The sequence below is a fragment of the Spermophilus citellus genome (assembly GCF_964194105.1).
Source record: "Spermophilus citellus genome assembly, chromosome: 7".
Taxonomy (NCBI): Eukaryota; Metazoa; Chordata; class Mammalia; order Rodentia; family Sciuridae; genus Spermophilus; species Spermophilus citellus.
Window position 1 is genome coordinate 160,426,176 of NC_138188.1, and position 18,600 is coordinate 160,444,775.

Consider the following 18,600-nt stretch of genomic DNA (forward strand, 5'->3'; position numbering starts at 1 on the left):
AGCAAGAATCAGAAATAAAACTGGCTTGAGAGAGTAAAGCATCGTTTGTTCTTCCTGTGGCTCCTCCTCCTCCTGTGCCGCGGGGATGTCCACTGCCACAGCTGCCAGAGAAAGGGTCTTCCAGGTGGGCATTCTCTAGGCCTTCACCAGGTGCCCCGATGACTTTGCTTCTTTCTTGGTTCTCTTCCCTCTTCTCTGTTCCCTCTCCATCTTGAAGTCTTCTTATTACCCACTTTTTCCTAGGATTCACCCTACTTCCCTAAATAAATCACGAATAGAAGGCCACTTCCTCAACCTGGTGAAGAACAAGTAGGAAGAAGCCATAGTCAGTGTCATCTTTAATGTTAAAGACCGAGTGCTTTCCTCTGAGAGCCAAAGCAGGACAAGGACAGCATCCTCACCCCCGCTCCTAGTCAATATTGTCCTGGAGATTCTGCCAGAGCCATCACACAAAGCAATGAAATGTGAAAAAGAAAACCAAAGTCTCTTTACTCACGGATGACATCATCATCTAAGTATAAAAGTCTGATTGAAGCTACAAAAAAAAAACTACTAGAACTAATAAGTTTAGCAAGGTTGTAGATCCAAGGTTAATATGCAAATACCAGTCAGATTTCTGTATCCTAGTACCAGTCAGAAATTGAAAATAAATTTTAAAAAATACCACTTACAACAGCAATACTAATTAACACCAAAAATATAGAACACTTGGGGATTAAATATGACAAAAGTTATTTAAGACTTTTACACGAAAACTGCAAGACATTGCTGAAAGAAATCCAAAGAGATCTAATAAATTGGAGATGTAGTGTATTCATAAATCAGAATCCTCAATATTGACAGGGTGTGAGTTCTCCCTAAATTTATCTACAGATTGAGCACGATCCCAACCGCAATTGTATTGGATTTTTTTTTAGGAATTGAAAAACTTATTCTACTATTCAGATAGAAATTCAAAAGGTCCTAAAATAGCCAAAACAACTTTGAAGAGGAAGAACAGAGTTAGAAAACTAATATTGCCTCATTTCAAGGTTAATTATAAAGCTACACTAACCAAAAACTAGAGAAATAGATCAGTGCAATTGAATTCATATGTACATATATCAAAAAAGTGAACTTTGGTCTGGCACAGTGGCGCACACCTGTAATCCCAGCAGCTCAGGAGGCTGAGACAGGAGGATCACGAGTTCAAAGCCAACCTCAGCAATGGTGAGGCACTAAGCAACTCAGAGAGACCCTGTCTCTAAATAAAATACAAGGGGCTGGGGATGTGGCTCAAGCGGTAGCGCATTCATGCCGCAGTCTTGGCTGGGCACAGAATCACGAGCCAGTCAAGCAGGAACAAAACTTTATTTTGAAAAAGCCGCCGCAGGCGAGCCAAACCCCGTCCTCCCACGCGGGCGTCTGCCGGAACCGCGCGCCTCCCGGAGCCAGGGTCCCGGACCTTCCCCGGAATTTCCTCCTACTATCTTTCCCCAACCAATGGGAACTCTCCAGCAGTCCGGTAACTAGAGTCCTGTAGCAAGCCAAGGTGAACAGCAGGAGCCCAATTTGCATATGAATGTAAATCTTAGCATAATAATACCTCAGTGGCTAGTTGGCGTCACTTTACAACCAAAGGTGCCATTTATATTTTGTTTGTGGCTCCTAGCACTTACCTAACTTCGAAAACAATCTAAGTGATGCTATATTTTCTTCATCTCTGATCCATTAATTTTAACAATAATCTTATCAAAACATTTTTTGACTGATGGCCAACCACACCATTGGTTTAAGTTTTGGAGTCACTATCATATGGGCATAGATGATAAACCCAGGTGGATTTATATATATATATATATATATATGTTGTAGTTGGACATTTGTTATTTATTTATTTGTATGTGGTGGTGCTGAAGATCAAACCCAGGGCCTCGCACATGTTAGGCAAGTGCTCTACCACTGAGTTACAACTCCAGCCCCATGGATCTTTATATATATATGTTGTAATTGGACACAATATCTTTATTTATTTATTTATTTTTGTGTGGTGCTGAGGATTGAACCCAGCGCCTTGCCTCCCACATGCTAGGTGAGCACTCTACCTCTGAGCCACAACCCAGCTGCGCCCCCTGCCAGGTGGATCTTATTAGAATACTTAAGTTTCCAAAACAAAAAAAATTTGAATGCCCCTGACTGACAATGGTTCAATTTACATATTTTTTTTTTTACTTTAAGGTGGCCTGTAATCTACATGCATTCAGCATAAACTGTATTTGGAATTCTAACCTTTTTTTAATATTTATTTTTTAGTTTTAGGTGGATACAATATCTTTATTTTTACGTGGTGCTGAAAATCGAACCCAGTGCCTCACGCATGCTAGGTGAGCGTGCCACCACTTGAGCCCCATCCCCAGCCCTGGAATTCTAATCTTTTTGTGGGCTACATACTCTCACAGCACTGGGCAGAGACAACATGCAAATGCCCAGTACCCTAACGTCTTGCCAGAATTTTTTTTGGATACAAGTATTCAATAAATCACACAAGTTATTAAAAACCTTATTGTAAAATAGGTTCTGTCAGATGATTTGCCCTACTGCAGGCCAATGTAAGTATTCTGTGCTCATTTAAGGTAGGCTGGGCTAGGCTAGGTCAGGTGTAGTAAATGCATTTTTGGGTTTATTGGGACACAACTGTACTTGACTTTAACATAAATTAGACCTGCCAATAAAACAATACCTTTAGCTTTCTGGAATTCCTGGGACCCTAAGATTGTTCTAAAATTTCTACCTGTAACCTGAACTTGGGTCTTTTTGGGTTCTCCTGGATATACCACAAGAGTTCATTCTTATTCATGGAACTCAGCCTGAGACATATTATCTGCTGTATAAACCAAAGGAAAACCAGTTTGTTTTTGGCTGTGACTGCAGTTAGCAATGAGAAGTAACCTGAATACGTATACAAAGTGGCTCTCTAGAATATTCAACCTATTAAGTACCAGTTTTCTCACTGATCTGCTAAAAATTGATTGACGACTAGTATCAGGCCTATTCTATTAGTGCTTTTAAGGTAACTAAACTGTTTTAGAGTGTCTTTGTGTTACTATAGATCAGGCTACTTGCTATTGTTATCAATAAAAATGTCTGCAATTACACATATATGGAGTTCTGATAATGCAGCACATAATGGAAAAATCTAGGTCTTGGGCTAACCACTGAATGTTTTTTAGTTAACTAGTCAATTAATTAACATGTTTTATTGAAGAACATTTATTTAGTGTCTGCTGAGTACTGACTGGGTAATGAAGGCAAACTTCTGCCTTCAAGATATTAAAATGAGGTTCATTTCTCCATTGTTCTAATGGAGAACAGTAAGCTTCTGTGTTATTAAAGAACAGGAAAGAAGAATGTTCTAGATCAAGGGGTACATCTGAATCATGTTTGAATACTACAGTCAGGTGTTTCCATCTGCTTTTGAATTAAGGCTGACAAAAGAAAGCATCTGCTAACATGTTTTAAAATGAGTTCCTGTGTATCTGATTTTTTAAAAATATTTTTTTAGGGCTGGGGATGTGGCTCAAGCGGTAGCGCGCTCGCCTGGCATGCGTGCGGCCCGGGTTCGATCCTCAGCACCACATACAGACAAAGATGTTGTGTCCGCCAAGAACTAAAAAATAAATATTAAAAATTCTCTCTCTCTCACTCTTTAAAAAAAATATTTTTTTAGTTGTAGATGGACACACAATATCTTTATTTTTATGTGGTGCTGAGGATCAAACCCAGTGCCTCACACATGAAAGGCAAGTGCTGTACCACTGAGATACAGCCCCAGCCCTGTACTTGTTGTTCTTAATCAAACTTCCCTAAGATATCTGAGGATAAACTCTATATTCCGAGCAGTGGGTTCATCACACTGTAGAATTTAGAAAGTTTCTATGGTAGAGTTTTTTGAAATATCTTAGTCTCTTTTTAAAGATAGAATATATTTCGAAAAATCTAAAATGTTATTACAAAAGTACTACTATCTCACAAAGAACATATAAGAACAAAAGTTTTGAATCAATATTAATTTATATATATTCATCTGCAAAAGCCTTCACACCAAGGCTTTTCTTCTCTTAAACTGACTATTGGCAATTGATTGGGAAATAATAATAATAATGATCATCTTGATTGTACTTATCCAGTGGTTATGCTGAAATAAGATCTGAAGAAGTCATACTGAGTGGTGCTTTTCAAAATATTAGAGGCAGAACAAAAGATCCTGTTTTTTTTTTTAAGTTTTTTCTTTTTTTTTTTAAGAGAGAGAGAGAGAGAGAGAATTTAAATATTTATTTATTTATTTTAGTTTTCGGCAGACACAACATCTTTGTTTGTATGTGGTGCTGAGGATTGAACCTGGGCTGCACGCATGCCAGGCGAGTGCTAGGCAAGTGCGCTACCGCTTGAGCCACATCCCCAGCCCTGATTTTTTTTTTTTTAAATTTTGTTTTGTAGTTGTAGATGGACAGCATGCCTTTATTTTTATTTGTTAATTTTCCTATGTGGGGCTAAGGATTAAACCCCGTGCCTCAAGGCGCTAGGCAAGCGCTCTGCTGTTGCTACAGCCTCAACCCCTGCCTGTTCTTTCTTTCCAGTGTAAAACAGAACAAAAATAATCAGAGTGTTCGGATTATGGACTACTTGCCTGTAAACAACATAAAACAAGAAAACGGGGGGGGGGGGCTAGGGTTGTGGCTCAGTGGTAGAGTGCTCACCTCGCACGTGTGAGACCCTGGTTTTGATCTTTAGCACCACATAAAAATAAGTAAGTGAAATAAAGGGATTTTAAAAAAAAGAATGAAAAAAAAAAAAAAACAAACAAGAAACGGAAGACCCTCTTGGTATTACTGGTGGGCAATGGATCTCATTGTGGAAGGACTGAGGTTGGTGGATTTAGCATCACATACTGAAATTTATTCTTCTGGAACACACTACAGAACAAGAATGTTACAGAAATGCAGACAACCAAGAAATACAGAAAAAGATGTTCTAGCTTACTCATAAGGAAACAAAAATTAAAACAATGAGATGCCATTTTTTATTTATCAGAATTGCAAAAGTTAAATAATCAGGTGAAACATGTTGCTGTAATTGTGACTAACAACTGAGACTGCATAAAAATATGGGAATAAAGCCTATTTCTGTTTATGGATCTGTATAGGTAAAGATCTCCAAGATACGTTATTTATTTTTTGTAGTTGTAGTCGGACACAATAGCTTTATTTTATTTATTTATATGTGGTGCTAAGGATCGAACCCAGGGCCTTGCACATGCAAGGCGAGCACTCTACCACTGAGCCATAACTCCAGCCCCAAGACACAGTAATTCTAATCCATATCTACATGCTGCCCATTGCCTTCCATAATAAAAGGTCTTAAATCCCATTCTTGAGGTTTAAAACTTTCATATGGTTCTGATGGGCTGATTAATGGTCTCCTAGGGATATATATGTCCCCAGAGTCTATTACTATATAAAGGAAAAGTAACTGCAGATGTGGTCAATTTCAAGAATTTGGGTGGGAAGATTTTCCTGAATTATCCATGTTGCCTAATATAATCACAGGGGCTTTTGTGAGGGGGATGGAGGGAGTTAGAGTTAGGCAGCCACATGATGATGGAGGTGGGGGGAAGCAGAGGCAGAGAGAGAAGACACCATGCTCCAGCTTTGAAGATGGGATAGAAGGTCTCAGGCCAAAGACTATGGGCTTTTGGAGGAGTTAGCAAAGGTAAGGGACTGGATTTTCCCCTGGAGCCTCCAGCAGGAACTGGTCCTGCCAGTTTAAAGACAGTTCAGACTTCTGACCTCCATAATTATAAGAGAATAAATATATTTTATTTTGAGGCACTGAGTTTGTGATGATTTATTATAGCAGCAACAGGGAACTAATGATACAGGTGCTTTGAAAAACATCATGAATTAAAATGGCTAAAAGCAGGCTATTAAGATAAAAGCGAACTACACTATTCTAAGAAGTTAAAGAAGAAGGTAATTAAAATGCTTTGGGACAATATCATTTTTTTTTTTGGTAATGGGGATTGAACCCAGAGGCACTTTACCACTGAGCTACGTCCCTACCCCTTTTTATTTTTTACGTTTTGAGAAAGAGTCTCACTAAAGTTGCTTAGGGTCTTGCTAAATTGATGATCCTCCTGCCTCAGCTTCCTGAGTCACTGGGATTACAGGCATGTGCCACTGTGCCCTGGCTTGGTACAGTATCTTAATGCTTCTAGAATTTCTCTTGCTCTACTGCATCTGTACTATATCCAGGAAAAAAATGTGTTCAACCCCAGGAAGTTGATGGGAATGTTTACTTGGGAAAACTAGCAAAAGATAACATCCGACTCTCTTATAGACACTCAAGATGGATAGTTTAAAAAAAAATGCAAGGAGAAGGCCCGTGTGAAGAGGCAATGGTGGAAGGGCACCTGGAGTCTCAGAAAGCAGGATGTGGGGCTTGAGTTGTGGCTCAGTGGTAGAACACTTGCCTAGCATGTTGAGGCCCTGAGTTCGATCTCAGCACTGCATATAAATGAATAAAATAAAGGTCCATCGACAACTAAGAATCTATTAAAAAAAAAAGAAAGCAGGGTGGGCAGGGCAGAAGCAGTAAGGGGGAGGGGTGACAAAAAAGATGTCAAGTAGCTGGCAAGGTGAAGAAATGAAATACACAGAGAATAAGTTAACTTAGGAAATAAGTGGACATATTTTGAATTATGGAAAACAAGCTTCTTATTGCCCAAAAGGCTTACGTAGAAAGGGGTAGGGCTGGAAAGAACCCTGGGATATTTGATTACAATTGGAAATTTTGAGTTAATATATATTTTATATTGTATATAATATACACACATTTATACACAGGAATATATAGTTTTATATATATATATATATATATATATATATATTTATAGACATATGTGCATAAGTATCTATAAAATGTGAATATCCCACAACTCTGTTCTCTGAAGCAATGGAACTTCAGTAACAATGAGTGCTGGGCTCCATTCTCCACAAGGAATCAGGGCACCTTGGAGAAATTGGGGCATCTTGGATGATTCCAAGCCTAGGTCAGGCAAAGTACAAGATTAAGCTCTGTATGTGTCAAAAGGACACAGGAGCAGCTTGAAATTCTCACTAGTCAAATCTAGGACAGTTTGAGCATCCAATAAAGAGGATAGAGGATTACAGCTCACTGATTAAAACAGAGTCCACACTGACATAAATGAATAAATGAGAAAGCTCTGTCTTATGCTACAGTAAAACTGATGGGTGTGCAGGAGTGGTGGAAAGAGAATCACTACTTGACAACTTCCACCGAGGAAACTCACGCAGGCAGGAGTTGCCAATGGATATTAAAGGTCAGTGAATGTGAGCTGACAAGGAGCAGGATTTGCCACAACATTGGAACACCTCTTCCCCCAACACTAGTAAAATACAGAGGGAAAACAGGTGATGTTGTGGAGACCAGGAGACACCTGCGGAAACAGGTGATCTGGATCAGTGTCAGCAGGGGTGGGTCATGTCTCTGGGTACTGAGAAGGGCACTGACATTTCTGTGGCCTCCCCACCAGGAGCAGGCCTGAGTCTGGGCAGGGGCAACATCAACCAGAACTAAGTTTGGGGCTCTCCTAGAGAAGGAGACCGGGACTCCTTCACGTGCACTCTCTGATACACAGTCAGGCAGAATGTTGAAAGGACAGAAAGCTCTTCCTTCAGCTTATGAACTCGGTACTGTGCAGACAAGACCATCAGCACCTTAGAGTTTTCAAGGACACCATGTCAAACACTATCTACTTCTAAGCTTATGTGTCCTAGTTTTTGCTTCAGAACCTTGGTCATTCTGGAAGTCAAAAGAGGAAGTTTGGAATTATTGGTCAGGACAGGAGGCATGAGGCTTGTGACCCAAGGGATCTGCATTCTCTTCCCAGCTCTACCAGTGAAACAAGCTATTTGGCCTCAAGTCGCTAAGGTGAGAAATCAGCTGACTGCCCCGTGACCTCTAAGGCCCAGTCTAGCACTCAAATCCTCAAGTGAAACCAACCTGGATCTACCAGCAATTTCAAGCTGACAATATGAAAATGTATCATGTTTAACAACTGGATGGTTATAGACTAGTTGTGTGGGTTTTGGTCACTTAATAATTTTAGACATTTTATTTTTGACAAAGATCCTGAATTCATCACCAGATTGACATCCTGAAGCTGTGCCTTTAGGACGAGAGACTGTGCCTCTCTACTTCCCCCAAATGGTGACAAAGGCAATGGACTGTTCCACCCAAAGGAAAATTTAACGTGGATTTTACCAGGGCCTATTTTTAGCTCCCCTGTGACCACACTTACAAATTTTCAATGTTTACCTATTTTTTTTAACTAGAATTTTCATCTATTTCAATAAAATTATATTAAAATACTAGAAATTTAATATTTCTTACACATCTTTCAACACCTTTGAGTGCTCACTGTGCCAGGAACTGTGAGGTTCAGGGAATCCACGACGAAAACAAACACTAACGCTTCTGTTTCTTAGGAACTTGTGTGTTGGCAGTAAGCTAATGACAGGAGTGACTTCTGTTTTAGAGGAGATGCAGTTCTGTCAGGATGTATAACAAACAGACTGGATCCTGACAAGTGCCCCCCTGGAAGCTCTGAGGGGAGACAGGAAGTCAGTGGGCTGTAACTAGGGAGGGAGATGAGGGGCAGACAGAAATCAGAGTCAAGGCCTGAAGGGTACAGGAGCCCATGTGGCTAAGGTCCAGTGGAAGGGCCAGTGGGTCCTGATGACTCTGGAGAGGTGGGTGGGGTGAGCGGCTGCAGGGCCGTGGGAAGGCCACGTGTTAGAGTGTGAAGGAAGCTGGCAGTGAACTAGAGGAGTGCTGGGAGGGCTGGCATAACCAGTCCTGCCTCGGGAAGAGGCTGGCTGAGTGTGAAGAACAGAACGAAGTCAGAAGGGTGTGGGGACCAGACAGCAGGGCCTGAAGCAGGCTGACTGAAGGCTAGTCCCAAAGGCTCTCGGGTTCAAGGCTGGGTCTCCAGCCCCTGTGTTACTGGAGGTGGTGGAAAGTGTAAGAGGTGGGGCCTCGTGGGAGGATGCAAGTCACTGGGGGTGTGCCCTGAAGGGGATGGCTGGACCCTGGTCTCCTCCCCTTTTATGATTCTGGCTAGGAGGGAAGAGGCTGTGCTCCACTATGCACTCCCTGCCAGGACATGCTGCCTTGCCACAGGCCCCCAAATAGGTCAACCAACAATAAACTAGAGCCTCCCAAAACTGAAAGCCCCAATAAACCCTTCTCTACATACTTTTTAGTTATGGAAAGCTGACACAAGGGAGCGGGTTGCACTCAGGTGCTGGTTATGATGAAGGCTGTGAAAGACGCCTTCAGGAGATGCTGAGGGCCATTGCCAAGTAGGAATGACGCATCGAAATTTCCTTGCCATCGTACCCCATGTTAAATGGACTTGCCTTGGAAATTTGCTGTGACCTTGCATGTGTGTTTGAGAAAGGTGACCCTGCTCAATGACCAGGGTGGATCCAGGTTTTAGGAAGTATCCGGGTTTAAGACAATAGGGGTTTTAGGGAAGTTGGAGGTTGAAGATTATTGCTGCCTGAGCTCCTGTTGAGCTCTCGTGAGATTCAGAAGGTAGATTGGAAAAAAGCCTCCTGGAGTAGGTGAATTGGGCGGAGGAGAACTGGGATTGCCCCAGAGCGTGTGTGGAGGCCGGTGTGAGTTCGGGAATAAAGAATTGCTGTTTGAATCTACAAGGTGTGTGGTGGCTCGTGATTCTGTGCCCAGCCAAGACATTGGCAAGGAGAGCTGGGCTGGGGCTCAGTGGCAGAGCGCTTTTCTAGCACGCATGAGGCACTGGGTTCAAACCTCAGCACCACACAAAAATAAATAAATAAATAAATAGAGGTATTTAAAAAAATGCCCAGGGGACATCAGCAGGACTGCATGGTTTACTGGATGGTGGGGTGAAGAGAAAGGCCAAGGAAGAACCCCAACTTACAATGGAGGAGATTCCAGTTAGGGCTGCTTGGTGGGACACTGTTTGGTCTCATGGCTGTTGAACTGGAAGTGTATGAGTGAATTAAGAAGCAATCTCATGGGAGGCTGGGGTTGGGGCTCAGTGGCAGAGCGCTGGCCTAGCATGTGTGAGGCACTGGGTTCGATCCTCAGCACCACATAAAAAATTAAACAAATAAAGGCATACTGCCCCTCTACAACTATTAAAAAATTAAAAAAAGAAGCAATATCATTCAGCTAGCTGGACATATTGGTCTAGCTCAGAAGAGGACACTGTGAAGAAAGCTGGGTGCCAAGTACATACCTAGCATTTAAAGTCATAGGCATGGATTTATGACTAGTGTCAAAGACTAGGGGGAACAGGGAGAAAAAGGGAGAACAGACATGGAGCTACAAAGAACTCCAATATTATGGAGCCTGGAAGAGGAGAGGGAGCCAGAATGGCAGCAAGAAGAGCAGAGGAGCAGGGGAAAAGAAGCACTGCAGAGGCCAGAGGAAGTGTGTTTCAAGAGTGAGGTGCGGCAGCAGTGTCAAATGCTGCTCAGAGACTGAGCAAGATAAAGCCTGCAAATATCTCATTAGAGGTTTTTTTTTTTGTTTTTTGTTTTTTTTTTTCCTGCATAAGGACGGGATGGAAGCCACACTGAGACTTGAAGGGGTTGAGGAAAGAGATACAGAACAGATGTATTGAAATACGGCAACTCTTTAAATAGTGGACCTATCCAAGGGTATAAAGGATTAAACAATAACTGGAAATTGAAGGGAAATGTGGGGTAAAGGATTTTTCTCTTTCTTTTGTGATAAGAGACTTGCATATTTAAAAGCCCTGTGTGAGGGCATGGGGATGGGGGTGAGTAAACACAGCAAAAAGATGGAGGAGGCGATTATATTGGAGAAAATGGATACCTGATACCATCCTACATGGCTCCTTTTTCTCACTTATAAGAAGGGTTGGGGGGTCTTTTGTTTTTCCCTGTAGTCCATTTTAAAGGTCTTACCAGGGCTTTTAAAGTTCTGTTCCAGGAACACTCATATTTATTCCTTTAAGAAAGCTAAAGGGCATCTTTCAATTTGTAGCTTATTAACAGTATAGTTCTTATCTAGTCTTGTCTATCTGGCTAAACAGCTGCAATTTTCTAAGTGTGTACTAAAGAATTTATTTTTTATCTATGGGAAGTAAAAAAAACTCATATAATCCTTAAAAAAAAACTTGTCTCCATAAAATAACCAAGAAAAGGAAACTAGCATGACTGCCTATGCTCAAGTGGGGAAAGGCAGAAGCCAGGAAACCAGTTACGAGGTTACTGAAATAATGCAAGCACCAGATGATGGTGGCCTGGATCAGGGTGGTGACAGTGGGGAGTTGGAGAAATGGTGGAACTGTGACTCCTCTGGGTACATCTTGAAGGATGTGCAGACAGAATAGAAAGCACCAAGGCTTGGGCAACCTGAAGAATGGAGTTTCTTCAGGTTGAGGGGCTGGCTTAAGAGCAGGGTTGGGGAGTGATCAGGAGTTGTCTTGGACGTAAAAGCCTCTGGGATGCCTTAGTCACCTACCTAGGGTCGCGGTAGGCTGCTGGGTGCACCAGTGTCACGTTCAGGGGGAGGGCTGGGGTGGACGTAGGCATTCGGGGCTCACTGGCATTGACATGGAGAGCCCTTGAGACTGGATGCAGTCATCTAGGAGTGTAGACGGAAAACAGGTTCAAGGTCGTGTTCAGCCCGTGGGAAGCTGCCTGGAAGAATTAACTGTTGGCATAAGTGTGGCAACGAAACGTCAACGCCTCAAGGGAACCTATGCACAAAGAGCCCGGAGGCTGAGAGGACTATTCAAAGGGTGCGGAGCCGGGGGCAACGTCAGCGACCAGGTCGGAAGGGAGCCGCAGCAAGCGTGGGCGCGCGCAGGAGGGCGAAGGCCAGCGGGTCGGGCCCAGCAGCCCGGGCTCCCTGGGGGCCGTGCCCCACCTACTGCCTGAGTGGCCCCGCCGCTCCGCGGCTGCACTCGCGCTGTCGGCGCTGGTCGCTCTTCCCTGGCAGGGCGGCTGCCGCTCACCCGCCGCGCTTGGCAAAAAGGAAACTTCGGCGCCGGGCTACGTTACCAGCGGAGCGGCGCTCGAGGCCAGCCCGACAGGGAACCGGGAAGAGCTCAGCAGGCGCCTCGGGCGGGCGACAGGCTGCGGCGGCGGGCAGTTGCCAGCTCCCTGCGGCTCCAGCGGCTGCACCAACCCGGCCTCTCTCGGGTGCCGGCGCGTCGCCGTGGAAACCACGCGGTGCCCGCTGGGACTACCGGCCGGCAGGCGCGCGCATGCGCACTAGGGCCCGCCGACGCTGCGGCGGGGAGGGGCGTGGCGGGCCGGGCGGCCGGAGCTCGCGAGTTCTTCTCGGCCGGCAGTTAGCCGGGAGGTGGCGCCGGCAGCCTCCCCGCCCCAGCGCGGTGCCCGGGCCCTGCGTCCCGCCTGACTGGGAGCGAGCTGGCGGGCCGGCGTCCGTTCTCACGCTGCGGCCTCTCCCGCGCGCCGCCGGGTTGGAACCTGGGTTCAGCGCGAGGCTCCCGCCGGTGTGGACGCCTTGGCCCGGCGGAAGCGGGTGAACCGAGAGCAGTGGCCTGACAGCTTGTTTCCTACGCATGGGTGTTTCGACAGTCTGACCACAGAAGGGTGCATTTTGGTGTAGAAAATTTAGATATGGACAGACAAGGACAAGAAGAAATTTAAAATCACCCAAAGATGATTTTTTTTGGGGGGGCGTGTCACAAGCGGTTATTAGTGACTCAGTCTGAGGCGAAGATAGATTCAATCAAACCTATTTTACTGATGCTCGTTACACTTCAGACACGTCCTGATTCTAAGTCATAACTGAGTCTGCACCCAGGGGTCCCAGATGCTCACCTGTGACGTGTCTTTAAGTCCAGGTCTGGTGAGGGGGGATAACAGCGACGGGTCTCTCTGTCTGGGTCCTGTTAGTCCCATCGCCCCTCTCCCCCGCCTCCCAAGTCTGGGTTTTTAAGCCCTACTTCAGTTGTGCTTGTAGCTGATAACTGAGTGAGGTCTGGGGTGTATCCCCGGGTGTAGACTACATCACTAACAAGTCTAGTTCTGCAGTTAATAGCCAAGTTTTGCAGTTCACATTACGTTATGGGCACAACACACACACTAATTAATAGAATCAACAGTCAATAATCTTATAATATTTCTGGTACTCATATCAGGGATACCAGAAAATGAACTCAGGTTCACTCAGCCACTGAGCCACATCCCCAGCCCTATTTTGTATTTTATTTAGAGACAGGGTCTCACCGAGTTGTTTAGAGCCTCGCTTTTGCTGAGGCTGGCTTTGAACTCATGATCCTCCTGCCTGAACCTCACTAGCCGCTGGGATTACAGGCATGCATCCTGCTCCCTAACCCCAGCTACGGTTGATTTTTAATGACTGCCCATTTTATCAGTAATTGACATTTTTAATTGTATTCACTTCTTTGTTAGTAGGAAGGATAGTTTTTTTTAAAAAATTGTGCTTTATTGATTTGCCTCTGTCCCCTGCCCCCCCTTTTTTAGTCTGGCTCTCCCAAAATTGCCCAGGCTGGCCTGTAACTCCTGGTCTCAAGGGATCCTCTTGCTTCAGCCTTCACAGTAGCTGTGACTACTGGCATGGGCCTCCATGTTCAGGACTTTTGCCCATTTTTAGACTTGAAATTTCATGTAAATGTAATACTGACTTGGAAGAACTTTAGATGTATGAAAACTCCTTCTGTGATATGTGTTGCGAATATTTCCTCCAGTGTCAATTTAACTTTGTTTGCAATGTATTTTGGTATTTAGGAGTCAAATACATCACATTTTCCCCTTAGAATTTCTGCCTCTGGTTTTTATGTGAGAGGAGCAGTGCATATTTCCTTTTCACACAGGCTGTTTAATTCCAATTTCGTGGGCATGGACTGGGACAAAGCTTCTCTCCATGACACCATCCCTTTCTCTGTCCACTATTAAAGAGTGCCCACCTTCAATTCTAGAAGCTTAGGTAATGAGTTATCTGTAGACGATGGGTGATAGTGGGTTTTGATGGTAGTGGTGAGCTGGGCAGCATCCCCAGTTGGACAGACAAGCGTCACCCCAGATGTGATAGTTACAGAAAGATGGGCCAATCCTTGATGGTTGGTGGAGCTCACAGGACAGTATTTGGAGCAAGTTTCTCATGAAGAGAACATCCCATTCCTTGCTCGGAACTGGAGAATGTGGAAGATGGAGAGAGTCTTCAGAGCTGCCTTTCCCATTGGAGAGGGGTCCCCTCTCTTTCCTGGAGTGCTCTGAAAATCGTCATTTGAATCTTTTTGTCTCAGAATGAATAGTCTTTGCTTCCTGCTTTTGGAAGGGGTCTTCTTTCCCCTGGAGGCATTGGTGAAGCAGCGGCCTTTTAATTATTAAGCTGCTCATCTCCATCAGGCTGCACAAAAAACTTGTGCCTTTATTTCTGTGTATTTCTAGGGATGCTATAGCACATCCCCACAGACTTGGTGGCTTAGAACTATAGAGATTCATTTCATAATTCTAGAGGCCAGAAGTTTTAAATCAAGGTGTCTGCAAATTCATGCTCCCTCCAAAGGCTCTTAGGGAAAATCCTCCCTTTCCCAGCTCTGGCGGTTCCTGGTGTTCTTTGACTTACGCAGCATCACTGATTCCCATCTCTGTCCTCTCATCTGTTCTTTCTGTCTTTCTGTGTGCCTTCTCTTCTGGTAAGGATGGTTTCACCACAAGATCCCCAACTCATGAGTCTACAAAGACCCTATTTCCAAATAAGGTCATATGCTGAGGTTTTGGGTGAACATGAATTTTTCATCGCATTATATTTACTATGACAACCCCTTTCATCATTCCACAGAAAAAACATACGTCTATATTTGCCATTTTGGTTTACCCATAAAGTTAAGTAAATTGAAACACAATATTTGGTATTATCATAAGATCATTTGAGGATCTCTGTGAAGTTTGTAGCCAATACTTCATAATTTTATAATCAAAATTAGGTCTGATCATAGAGTGTACTAGAAACGTTGAACGGCTAGCCCTCTGCATGCTTAGGATTACACAGCTCCTCTGAAGTGGTTTTGTAAGTCAGAGACTTAAAGAGCTTTAGGACTTCTGTGGAATGTTTGGTGTTCCTGCTAATTAACTTGAATTGGTGTCAATGTAATAAATTAGAAGAGATATGGCAATTAGAGTTTTCAAATTTCTAATTTGCACATTTTCATTCATTTTAAAAAGATAAACAATTTATTGTGAAGAGAGGGAGCACTAGGAATTTGCAGGTGGCATCTTGGAAGCTGCTCTAGTGTGGTGTAGAGAGAACCGTGTTGGGGCCAAGTCTGAAATACACCATTACTGTTCCCATTTGATAGACCCAGCCTGATTTTCTCTTAAAATTGGGAGCCATCTCGCCACAAAGCCATGAAAAGCTAATTTTGGCTTTCCTATAAATTACTGCAAATTCTGAACCTGCTTAGAATGCCTGCCGTGCCTTGAACTCACCCATGCCTGGCTCTCTGACCAGATAGCAGTCCTCTCTGAAACTTTAGTGACGCCTCACAAATCTTGGCCTTCCCTGGCCAGGTAGCAACTCTGAGGCTCTAATGACCTTCATAAATTCTGATGTTGGGGCCAGCAAAAATGTAAGCTAGCATTTCTGTTATGCTCTGTCAGAGTTCTGTCATCTGTAACCCCCCCCCACTTTGTGTAACTTTCTGGGCTGTAAAGCTGGGCTGCAGGAAAGCTGCGGCTGCTGCCTTTTTCCTGCAGTTTTGGGTGGGAGAGGCAGCCCGGCTGGTCGAAAAATAAGCTTGCTTTAATTTGATTTTAATTGGAGTCAGTGGTCTTTTCTTGCATCCTGGTCTAACACCATTGTCTCTAGATGTGTAATCCTATGAGTAGGATAATAATGGAAAGCAGTTTTAGGGCTTAAGGGTGTGATTTATGCAAAGTAATTTGAGCAGATCTGGCATACAGTCAGAACCTAAATATTGATAGCTGTTTTTGGAGATAAGGAATGGGTCTTGTTCTCTGGTGTTGAAGAGTGAAACACCTGAGAAACTAAGCACAGAGAGCAAGTTTTATTTTATTTTTATTAAATTATTTATTTATTCTATTTTGTTACACAAGATGGCAGAAGGCAATTCATTTCATATCACACATATAGAGCACAATTTTTCAAGTCACTGATTGTACCAAAATGTTTTCACATCATTCATGTCTTCATCCATGTACTTAGGGTAATGATGTCTAACTCATTCCACCATCATTCCTACCCCTTGCCCTTCCCTCCCCCTTCCTCTCCTTTTCCCTATCTAAAGTTCCTCCATTCCCCCCATGCCCCCCTCCCCCATTGCCATTATGAGTCAGCATCCTCATATCAAAGAAAACATTTGGTCTTTGGTTTTTTTGGGATTGGCTAACTTCACTTAGCATTATATTCTCTAACTCCCATCCATTTACCTGCAAATGCCATGATTTTATTTTCTTTTAATGCTGAGTGATGTTCCATTATGTATATATACCAAAGTTTCCCTATCCATCGAGAGCAAGCTTTATTTAAGACAGGGACAGAGACTGACTTCTCCCAGAGCTGGGTGTCCGTGGGAGAGGGTGGTCTTATCTTTCTTATAGATCTCAGAACCCCCCCCTTTTTAATTCTTGTCCTCTCTTTTTTCTCCCAGTATGTATGACCAAGGACAGGAGCACAGAGGTTGTTAGCAACCCATTGTTCTTTCTTTGATAACCATTTGTTATCCTCTCGACCCCCATCACTCATTAAGTACACTGACTGCCTGACCTCCCTGCTTCTTTATTTCAGAAGGAAACTTATTTTTCCCTAAGCCTCGAAGATGACAGATGGAGGGGTGTTATTACTGAAGGCAGCTTTTACCCAATATGAGCAGGAGGTATATATTCTTTAGAGAAGGAAGAATAGTTTACGTTACTATACTAACCATAGTTTACATTACTAATTTACATGACCATTAGGAAACAAACCTAACTTACTACTTTCTTAATAAACTTGGAAGAATTACCATGTTCATATGATAGACTTTAAGGTATGAATACCTGGAATTTTTTGTGTGCATGGAAAAAATAGTAGATACTGTAGAAATTTGGAAAACATAGAAAAGTAGAAATGATCTATAATCTTTGGTAGAATTTAAGATATAGTTTATATTTCTAGAGACTTAAGTTTGGAGAATTCATTGATCACTTTCACCAAAGACCTAATTTTTGGAGTAGTTAACTTTGCATGTTGAAGCCAAAGTTAAGTCTTGTTAGAATTACCTCAAAGATTGCCTGTGGTGGAAATCATTCTGGGCAGGATTCCAGGGCCTAGGGTCGTTGCTGATCCCAGGCTCCTACCTGAGGGGAGGGGAGCAGGCCCCAGGTCCTCTGGGACTGTGGGAGGCAGGTGCAGAAGCAGGGCCTGCCTTCCTGCTCCTGGCCAGGACCTCCTCCTCCACCATGAGCAGCAGGGCTTTGAAAAAGGGTGAATACCCCTGCTGCCTCCTGAAAGATGAGCACTTTGTCCCTAATGCCCTTAATCTTGATTTTGAAACTCATCAAAAGAGTTCGGGCTACTAACCTGGGCTTCTTCACTAGCTTTTTTTTTTTTTTCTTTTTAAAGAGAGAGTGAGAGAGGGGAGAGAGAGAGAGAGAGAGAGAGAGAGAGAGAGAGAGAGAGAGAGAGAGGAGAGAGAATTTTTTAATATTTATTTTTTAGTTCTCGGCGGACACAACATCTTTTTTGGTATGTGGTGCTGAGGATCGAACCCGGGCCGCACGCATGCCAGGCGAGCACGCTACCTCTTGAGCCACATCCCCAGCCCTTCACTAGCTTTTGTATTTTTCTGATTTTTAACAAAATCCAAGTTATCCTCATAAATAAGATGGTATAGAGCCTGTAGTAAACAGATTATTTATTGTTTTTCCTCAAAGTCTTTAACACAGTGAAGGTAATTTGCTGCTGACAAGCCAGCCTCCGGATGTCAGGAAACCTTACAAGGCCAAACAGGTGGTGACGGGAGAGAGCTGTAAAGGAGCCATTCATAGAGGAGTTTCTACTGTGTGACAATTTATTGAGTTTTTAAAAAATCTGCCAGAAAAATCTTAAAGTAGGGAAGCTGCTTTTTATTTACAGGGCTCTGTGGCTATTCTGACCCTTCCAGTTGGTTTGTTTGCCAAAAGCCTGGTGAGCCCAGCCTCCTCCTGGGCGGAGATGGAGGGAGTTTTCAGAGCTTTTCTGGTGGCTTCAAAGAGCTCCTCCCTTGCTTCTGTTCTCCCCTGCTCTCCAGTTCCTGGCCCCCACCCTCTCTCCCCAGGCATTTCTCTACTGGTCTCTGATTGGTGCAGGGCACAGCCTGACCTTTTAGGGACTGTTGTCGGGCCTGGCTGCTTTTATCAACCAATCAAATATTTTCTTGACAGATCCCAAAATATTCCTAGGCCAATGGAGGGGGAAGCCCTAGAGCTTGTCTGCTCTTCTGGGAGGCAGAGCCTCTTGGGGGAGGGAGGGCAGAAGGGGAATCCT

The 18,600-nt window shown here is 43.7% G+C and overlaps 1 protein-coding gene across 1 annotated transcript in view; it reads right to left on the minus strand.

The window, feature by feature from the left end:
* LCA5L (lebercilin LCA5 like) overlaps nt 1–12,942 on the minus strand; it is a gene marked incomplete at its 3' end in the record, with an annotated part of 52,479 nt that extends 39,537 nt beyond the window's left edge. Inside the window, exon 1 of the mRNA XM_081301990.1 lies at nt 11,599–12,942. The remainder of the gene's footprint in view (nt 1–11,598) is intronic.
* Between the last annotated feature and the right edge of the window lie 5,658 nt (nt 12,943–18,600).